General features: G+C 50.1%; 1 pseudogene; it reads right to left on the minus strand.

Moving 5' to 3' along the window:
- Window positions 1-402: 402 nt before the first annotated feature.
- On the minus strand, window positions 403-1,120 carry LOC133043124 (adipose-secreted signaling protein-like; annotated as a pseudogene).
- Between the last annotated feature and the right edge of the window lie 6,645 nt (window positions 1,121-7,765).

Below are 7,765 nucleotides of genomic sequence, written 5' to 3' on the forward strand. Positions count from 1 at the left end.
GGAAGTTTTATTTCTTCAGGATTTTATCCCAACCAGTCATTTAAAAACAACACAGACCTAGTGGGTAGGGACTGGGAACTGCATCTCCCTTCTCCTCACCATGGACAGCAGTGGAAAAAGGAGACAGGAGAGGTGATTAAAGCGAGACAGCAGCAGTAGTAACGGGGGCCGCTCCACCACAGAGCCAGCTCCCTCCTCTCCTAGGCCCTTATGGCTTGGGGTAGGGGCGGGTATGACCCACCCCAGGCCCTCCCGTGGCCCTCCTCAGATAGCTTCCTTGGGGGGCTCAATCCATTTCTTCCAGCAGGAGACTGAGGCACACAGGAGAAAGTGGGAGAAGAGGATGTTGGAGAGGCAGGGAGGTGGCACAAATGAGGCGAGAGGCGTGGGCAAGGCTCTAGCTTAGAGGCCCTTGGACCCTCCACATCCACCCACCCTGGGGAAGGATGAGGAAGCCACACCGTCAGGCAGCCTTTGGGGAGATGAGGTTGTGTTTAAGGCTGAGGGGCCCCGAGGCAGGTGGGGCCGAGGGCCTCCGTCGAAGCCGTGCCAGTCACTGTGCTGAGTCTATCCTAGCTCAGCACCCCGGCACTCGACGCCGTCTAGCCTCAGGGGTGCCGCGGTGTCCGTCCGTGGCGCGCGCCCGCGCCGGCACGCGCACGCAGGTGTCGGCGCCACCTTCACAGGCCTGCAGCATCTCCTCCCGAGGACGCCCTCCTTGTGCGCGGAGTACTCACAGTTGACGCTGTAACCTCTGGGGTGGGCATGACGCTGAGGAGCTGGAGGTGCAGGCTGGGGACAGCTGCGTCTCGGACGTCCTTGCGCAGCCTGTGCCCTGGGGCTAGGGTGAAGGTGATCTCATACCTGTGCAGGATCTTCAGGAGTCCAACCCTGACCAGAAAGCTGCTGTCGCTCTCCTGGGTGGCCATGACCACAGAGTCATGCAGCTTCTCATCAAAGTGGACACGACTCTGGAAGCTTTCTGCGTCATGGCCTGTTGCGAAGCGGATACTCCGGACTCTGGACTTGTTGCCCTTGCTGGCTGCAGCCATGGACGCCCTCCCCGCCACAGGGTGAGACACGCAGCTCCTGCCGGACACCACCGGTCACGCTCAGCAGCCTCCCACGCTCCAGGGACACCAGCAGGAGCCCTGCGGGGAGCACCCCGAAGCCGCGACGGTCAGGGACGACCGCAGCGGCGGCAGTAGCTGAGGCAGCAGCTCTGGAGACCGCGGCAGCAGCCGGGGCTCGACGCCGAACACGAGAGAGCCCCGCGCCGCCGCCGCCCGCTGCCTCCTGAGGTGCTTCTGAAAGGTTGCAGCTAAAAGCAAAATTCATGTTCAAGGTGGTCTTAGCAACTGGAGGCAAATAAGTCCTCCAGGTGGAAGTCAGATAAGGAGTCTGGTTGCTGCGCTGCACTGGGCCGTGGAAGGAATAAAGGGGGCCTTCGACCGCAGGCTCTGTGAGCCTTTCCTCGTTTAGAAAGCCCTAGGGACCTCCCTGGTGCTCCAGTGGCTGAAACTCCAAGCTCCCAATGCAGGGGGCCTGGGTTCAATCCCTGGTCTGGGAACTAGATCCATATACTGCATGAGGGTTGAAGATCCCAGGTGTCGCAACTAAGATCCAGCACAGCCAAATAAATATTAAAAACAAAAACAAAAACAAAAAGCCATTAAGAAGCAGTTGAGTCTTTGAAGTCTTTCTCAGCTTTAACAAGAGACTCAAATCCAAAACTCCCAAATTCAGATTGTTCCCTGTGCAGGGAAAGAGGAATAAATCCAATTCTGTGTTAACACAAACACATTCTGCTCTTCACACCCTGTGGTAACAGTCTTGGAAGCCAGGAGATGCTTCATAGTTGTGTGCCCAGGGGAAGTGATGTCCATCACTGAGTCACTCTTCGGGGGTGAAGTCAGCCTTCAGGAAATTTTCCCTCTGATGCTTTTTCTATTTATCCACAAGGCTGAAGACTCAGGTCAGTGGGACCTTGGCCCAATAAAAGTCATATTTCTGAAATGGGAAAGGGGTGGGCTCAGAGGCATAAATAGGCCAATCACGTCTCCTGTTTGAACCATCACCCTGCAAAGCATGATCACAACTGGTGACCCATCTGCCAAAGAGGCATGGGGTTGATCCTGGGGTAGTGGGTCCCTGGAGGCTGTCTGCCCACCTCTCACCACCTCACTTTGCATGGAGTCAGCCAGGCAGTAACTTGGTGCCCAGGCTGTGTCTGTGTCAGGGAGCACCTTGAGGGGCCGGTCATACTCCTCTCCGTCCCCAGTGAAATCAATACGCATGAAATATTGGCTGATCTGGTCAAAACCCTGATAGCACTCAACACTCCTTTCTCCACCGAACAAAACTCACAACAAAACTACATCCCGAAGCCGCTGACCTTGGACTAGTAGCTCACCATAGATATACGCGATTAACCTCTGTCTTAGCCCATAAGGCTTTTTCTTCCTCTTCTGAATAGTTATCTGAATGGTCATTTTTAAAGCACTGGGGAGGAGAGAGGCAGCATGTTTTCCCCACCTCTCTTTACAGGAGGCAATAAATGAAGAGGTGTGGGCCTGCTTAGAAGTCAGCTCAGCTCTGGTCCACAGCCCAGCTGTGCACTTACCTTTTATTTATTTATTTAAAAAAATATTTATTTATTTATTTGGCTGCACTGGGTCTTAGTTGTGGCATGTGGGATCTAGTTCCCTGACCAGGGATCAAACCCGAGCCCCCTGCATTGGGAGCGCGACGTCCCAGACAGTAGACCACCAAGGAATTCCCTGCTCTTGCCTTTCAGCTTTGCTCTCTGCACCTCAGTTTTCCCGTGTGTAAGATGGAAACACAGATCCTTATCAGGTAGGGTTCATGGTGAGGATTGAGATAGTGCATATAAAGTACTTGGTATAGTATCTGCCACATGATGAAAGCTGAATAAGGGTTTGATCTTACTATAATGTCCAAGTCAGAGCAACGCTGGATTTTACGTTTTTTCATGTTTGTATCCAGGCAGAATGTCTTTCCACGGTAGGAATGTAAATGATTTGCTGTGGTGGTCGTTTACCTATCAAGAAACCATTCTCTAAAACCAACCCCATCCTGTCATACCAATTTCTGCAGATATAAGAGAAGAACATGAAATATAAAGGAATGGGAAAATGCCAGTCTCCCGTGCACTGAAAATGATATTTCGGTCACATAGAAGCATCTCTGATGCAGCAAAAAGAGGTGCCAAACTTGGGTACCACTTCCACCACCACTGGGATGAAACGTGACAGAGACTGACACGGAGTAAGATTCCTTACTCTGGGAGAGCTCAGAGCAGGAGTCCCCGGGGGCTCCAGGGAGTGAGGCTGTCAATAGCGTGTCCAACTGGAATCTGGTGGGTGACTCCTCAACAGTGCAATAAGGGGGGGCTGTCAGGCTGCCCAGGGCTGGATGACTGCTGAGCCACTGCTGGCCTCTGGGGACCTGAGGCTGTGCGGGAGCTGGATTTAACTGATCAGACAGTGATAAGACTGGAGGCAGCCAGCTTCAGGGTAGGGACAAACCCCAGTTTACCTCCTGTTCTCCCTGCTTGCCCAGCCCTTGGTGAACACTGCATTCTGCATTTTGACAGAACCCTCCTCCCCACTCCCCCCGCTGCTGCAAAATTGCCTCTCCACCTCTGACTTCATCAATGCAGTGACAGTCCCATTCTTCCTTTTTTTTAATTTTAATTTTTTTGGCCATGCCATGCGGCTTGCAGGATTTTAGCTCCCCAACCAGAGACTGAACCTAGGCGCACAGCAGTGAAAGCATTAAGTCCTAACCACTGGACTACCAGGGAATTCCCCTGATGTTCCTTCCCATTCTGCAGGTGAGAAGACTGAGGCTGGTAGGAGAACTCACTTGCCAGGACTCGTGGCCAAACTAATGCACCACTCATGGTTTTTCTCTGCCTTAAAAAATGTTATGCATTTTGTGGCATTGACACACATGATTTCACATACCTGGATTTCTACTTTAAAAAATGGCCCTCCCTAACTTGATTGCTTTACTGAAATCTATTCTTTTCCCCTTTATAAAAAGAAATTCCATTTTTCAGTGACTGAACTGCTTCTAGCTACTTTTTCTCTTTCCAGCTGGTGAGGTTTGGTAGAACATTTCTCTTCCTTCTGTATTCGGTAAGTAAGACTAATGAATAGATCTGCTGCCTCACTAACTGTATGAGGATAAATAAGGTGGCAGATTTTAATAAAATGAAGCCTTGGCAAAAAGTAAAGGCCAGGAGATCAAATTCTATGTAAGATCTATGAAGATTGATTTCTTTTCTAAGGCCAAATTGATGATTACTATCAGAAGGAAAGAACTAATAAGGACAAAATCCCTGACTTGTAAGAGACCTTTAGATTCTACCTCACTTCTGTTTACTGCTTGAATCTCTAGCAAGTGGTTGACCAGGATTTTCTTGAATGCTTCTGGTGATGGGGGATTCACTACCTCATGAGAGAAGTCACTTATCTTGAGAAGGCTTTGTTCTGACTTTTAAAAGTTCTTTTTTGTACTTAGGTGAAATGCTTGAAGAGCCCATCATTGGAACAGCTCTAATCCCTGTGGCCATACTGAATGAGGCTAATTCCTCGTATGTATGAAATCTCTCCCTCGGAAGATAACCACGATGGTCACCCACGTCTTCTCTTCTATGGAGAGAAGCAGCCCCATTTCTTCAGCTGTTCTGGCACTCTCTGATTATTTCCTTCTGATGGGGCTGCAGTTTCTCTGTGGCTTTCATTAAGTGCAGGGCAAACCTGTCATTTCATGGCTGCCCATCATCTTTCTCTATTTGTAAAATCCACGGTTTAGGTCCCCTCTCCCTAATGCAGCAGTAAGAACTGAAATCTCCAGCCTCCCTTGTACCGAAGAGAGTCACGTATCTCGGGCTCTGGCAGTGGGATTCACTGAGGGGAAACACTGTTCTTGCAGACGGAGGCAGAAGCACTGAGCATCTCGGGGAGGTTGAGTTCCTGGTGCAGGAATGGGATAGGCGCTTGTGGGTGTAGTAGTCATGGAAATCAAGCCCCTGGTAACTGCAGGCCTGCCATTGTTAATTCCTGCCTTCCCGGTATCTGCTGGCAGCACTGACAGCAATGACCTCGTCAGGACTTTCCTGTGTCACGGCTTGTAAGTTATTCCTAACAGCCTCGTCTTTAACATGGTTTCTCTAACCCTCTCCACAATTGTATGAATCATCTATGGGAGCATATTCACTACCATGTGTAAAGTAGATAACCAATGGGGATTCACTGCATGACTCAAGGAACTCAAGGCTGGGCTCTGTAACAACCTAGAGGAGTGGGAAGGGGTGGGAGGCGGGAGGGAGATCAAGGAGAGAGAGGTCACATGTGCACCTGTGGCTGATACATGTTGATGGATGGCCGAGGCCAATACAGCATTGTGAAGCAATTTTCATTCAACTAAAAGATAAATAAGTGTGGGAAAAAATAACATCTTTGAATAAATTCCGTTTTGTATTAAATTAGCTGGAGTTGCTTGCTGCTGGGAACCCTGATTCATCCAGGCCCTCACTGGATGCACAGCTCCGGTGGGGATCCCTCCAGAGCACAGAGAACCATCACAGCCGCACCCCAGCCATTCTGCTTCTACTGACGTAGCCTGGACCCAGACTAACTCTCCTGAGTGACCACGCCACACACCTGACTCACATTAAATGTAACGGTCAACTGAAACTCTCACACTTCCGGGGCAGGGGCTCATTCCCTGGTCCAGAGGATTTCTAGGAAAACAGACTTTAGGTACTTTCTTATTGTTCAACGGAAAATGGTGTCTGAGCTTCCCCCCGGCCCCCAACCACGATGTTTAATGTATGAGAGTGATGCCTTTGAAGTGCTGAAAAAGTGCAGTCATTCCCTTGACAAGGGAAGAGGAGGAATTATGGATGAAATCCTGCCCCTTCCCTCCCCTGCAGCACATGCTGTGGAGTCTCAAGGTCACCCAGCAGCCGTCTCAGCCAGATGCTTCACTCCTCTCTCTCCACTATCAAAGTGTTTTCAAGTGAACCACAGAAGGGACAGCTGCCTTTGATTGTTCCCTTCTTGATCCTCCTGGGTCCCTAACCACTCCCAGGGGGTCTCCGTGAGTGCAGAAAGAGGCCTCATAAAACAGCCTTAAAATAAACAAGAATTTTCTCCTTTTCCTCTACTGCCTGCCCTGAAGGAAAAAAGGGAAAAGAAAAGCGGGGGAGAGGGTGGGTGTTGGTGGCAGAGAGGAGAGTCCCTTATGCATCTTACAACATCAGTAAACACCTGTGAGATAAATACATTTGATTTAGACCCAACGCAGATCAGGAAAAAGGGAGGGTAATATGGAGTTCTGTGCAAATAATTCCTTAGGGGTAACTCTGAAACCACCTGGAAAAACAGAATTTGAAATGATTCCCTCAGATGTACTAAATGTCTTCACGGTCTGGGTCAGAAAGACAGGCTCAGTCCACAAGGTTGAAATTCCAGAAAGGCCAGGTGATAGAACAAAAGCCCCAGGTTGGTCTGGCAGCAGGAAATGTTGGAGATGAATCTCCACACGCTACACCTTTGCTACTCAAAGTGTGGTCCCTGGACCAGCAGCATCAGCATCACCTGGATGCTTGTTCAAGATGCTGAATCCCAAGCTCGACCTAGCCCCACTGAATCAGAACCTGCATTTCAATGAGATCCCCCGTGATGTGTATACAAAGTGAATGTGAGAAACCTTTTCCAACACTGTCAGTGGGATGTTTGGGAAAAGTCAGTCATTCCTAGAAGGACCTTCCTGCAGAGCTGAAAGACCCAAGTGAGAGCAGTGGATCTCAGTGATCCGTCACCACACTGAACGGTAGGACTAACGCCATGGGACGGTCTCCCCGCAGTGCTGCGGGGCGGGGCAGTCCTGTCCAGCTCTCAGGAGACACCATTGTTTTCTGGGAGCTCTGACCGGAGAGGCAGCTGCCAGAGTCAAGCTGTCTCACTGCCATACTTTCTGACATGCTTGTACTTTTGGTGAAAAGGAGATGGGACACTGGGGAATACTACTGAGCAACACAAAAGGAACAAACCCTTGATACACGCAAGATTCATTCTTGGATGGATCTCAGGGGCATTGTGCTGAGTGGAGAAAGCCACTTACTATATGGTTGCACTTATACAACATTCTCAAGATGGCAATACTACAGAGATGGAAAACAGATCAGGGGGTGCCAGGGGTTAAGGATGGTGTGGAGGAGGAAGGGGGTAGGAGTGACAATAAAGGGGCAGCATGAGGGGGAATCTTTGTGCTGATGGAAAATGATTGTGGTGTTGGTTAAACACATGTAACACGTCATAACATGGCATAGAGCCATAAACTCACATTGTGCCCGTGGCCGTTTCCAGGTCTGATACTATATTGGAGGCACGTGAGATGTTACCATTGGGGGAAACTGGGGGAAGGGTACACAGAACCTCTCTGCACCCTCCTTGCAACTTCCTGTCAATCTATAATTACTGAAAAACAAAAAGTAAAGAAAACAAAAGGAGATGGCAGTCCTGAGGCCATGCTCTGGTGAGAGGCATCCTTACAGTAACATATCCTGGGGGCCTCGTTTGTCCTCACGCTCAGCCGCCAAGTCGTGTCTGACTCTTTGAGACCTCATGGACTGTAGTCCGCCAGGCTTCTCTGTCTGTGGGATTCTCCAGGCAAGAATACTGGAGTGGGTTGCCATTTCCTTCTCCAGGGGGTCTTCCCAACCCAGGGA

This window comes from Dama dama, chromosome 22, assembly GCF_033118175.1.
Source record: "Dama dama isolate Ldn47 chromosome 22, ASM3311817v1, whole genome shotgun sequence".
In the NCBI taxonomy this organism is placed as follows: Eukaryota; Metazoa; Chordata; class Mammalia; order Artiodactyla; family Cervidae; genus Dama; species Dama dama.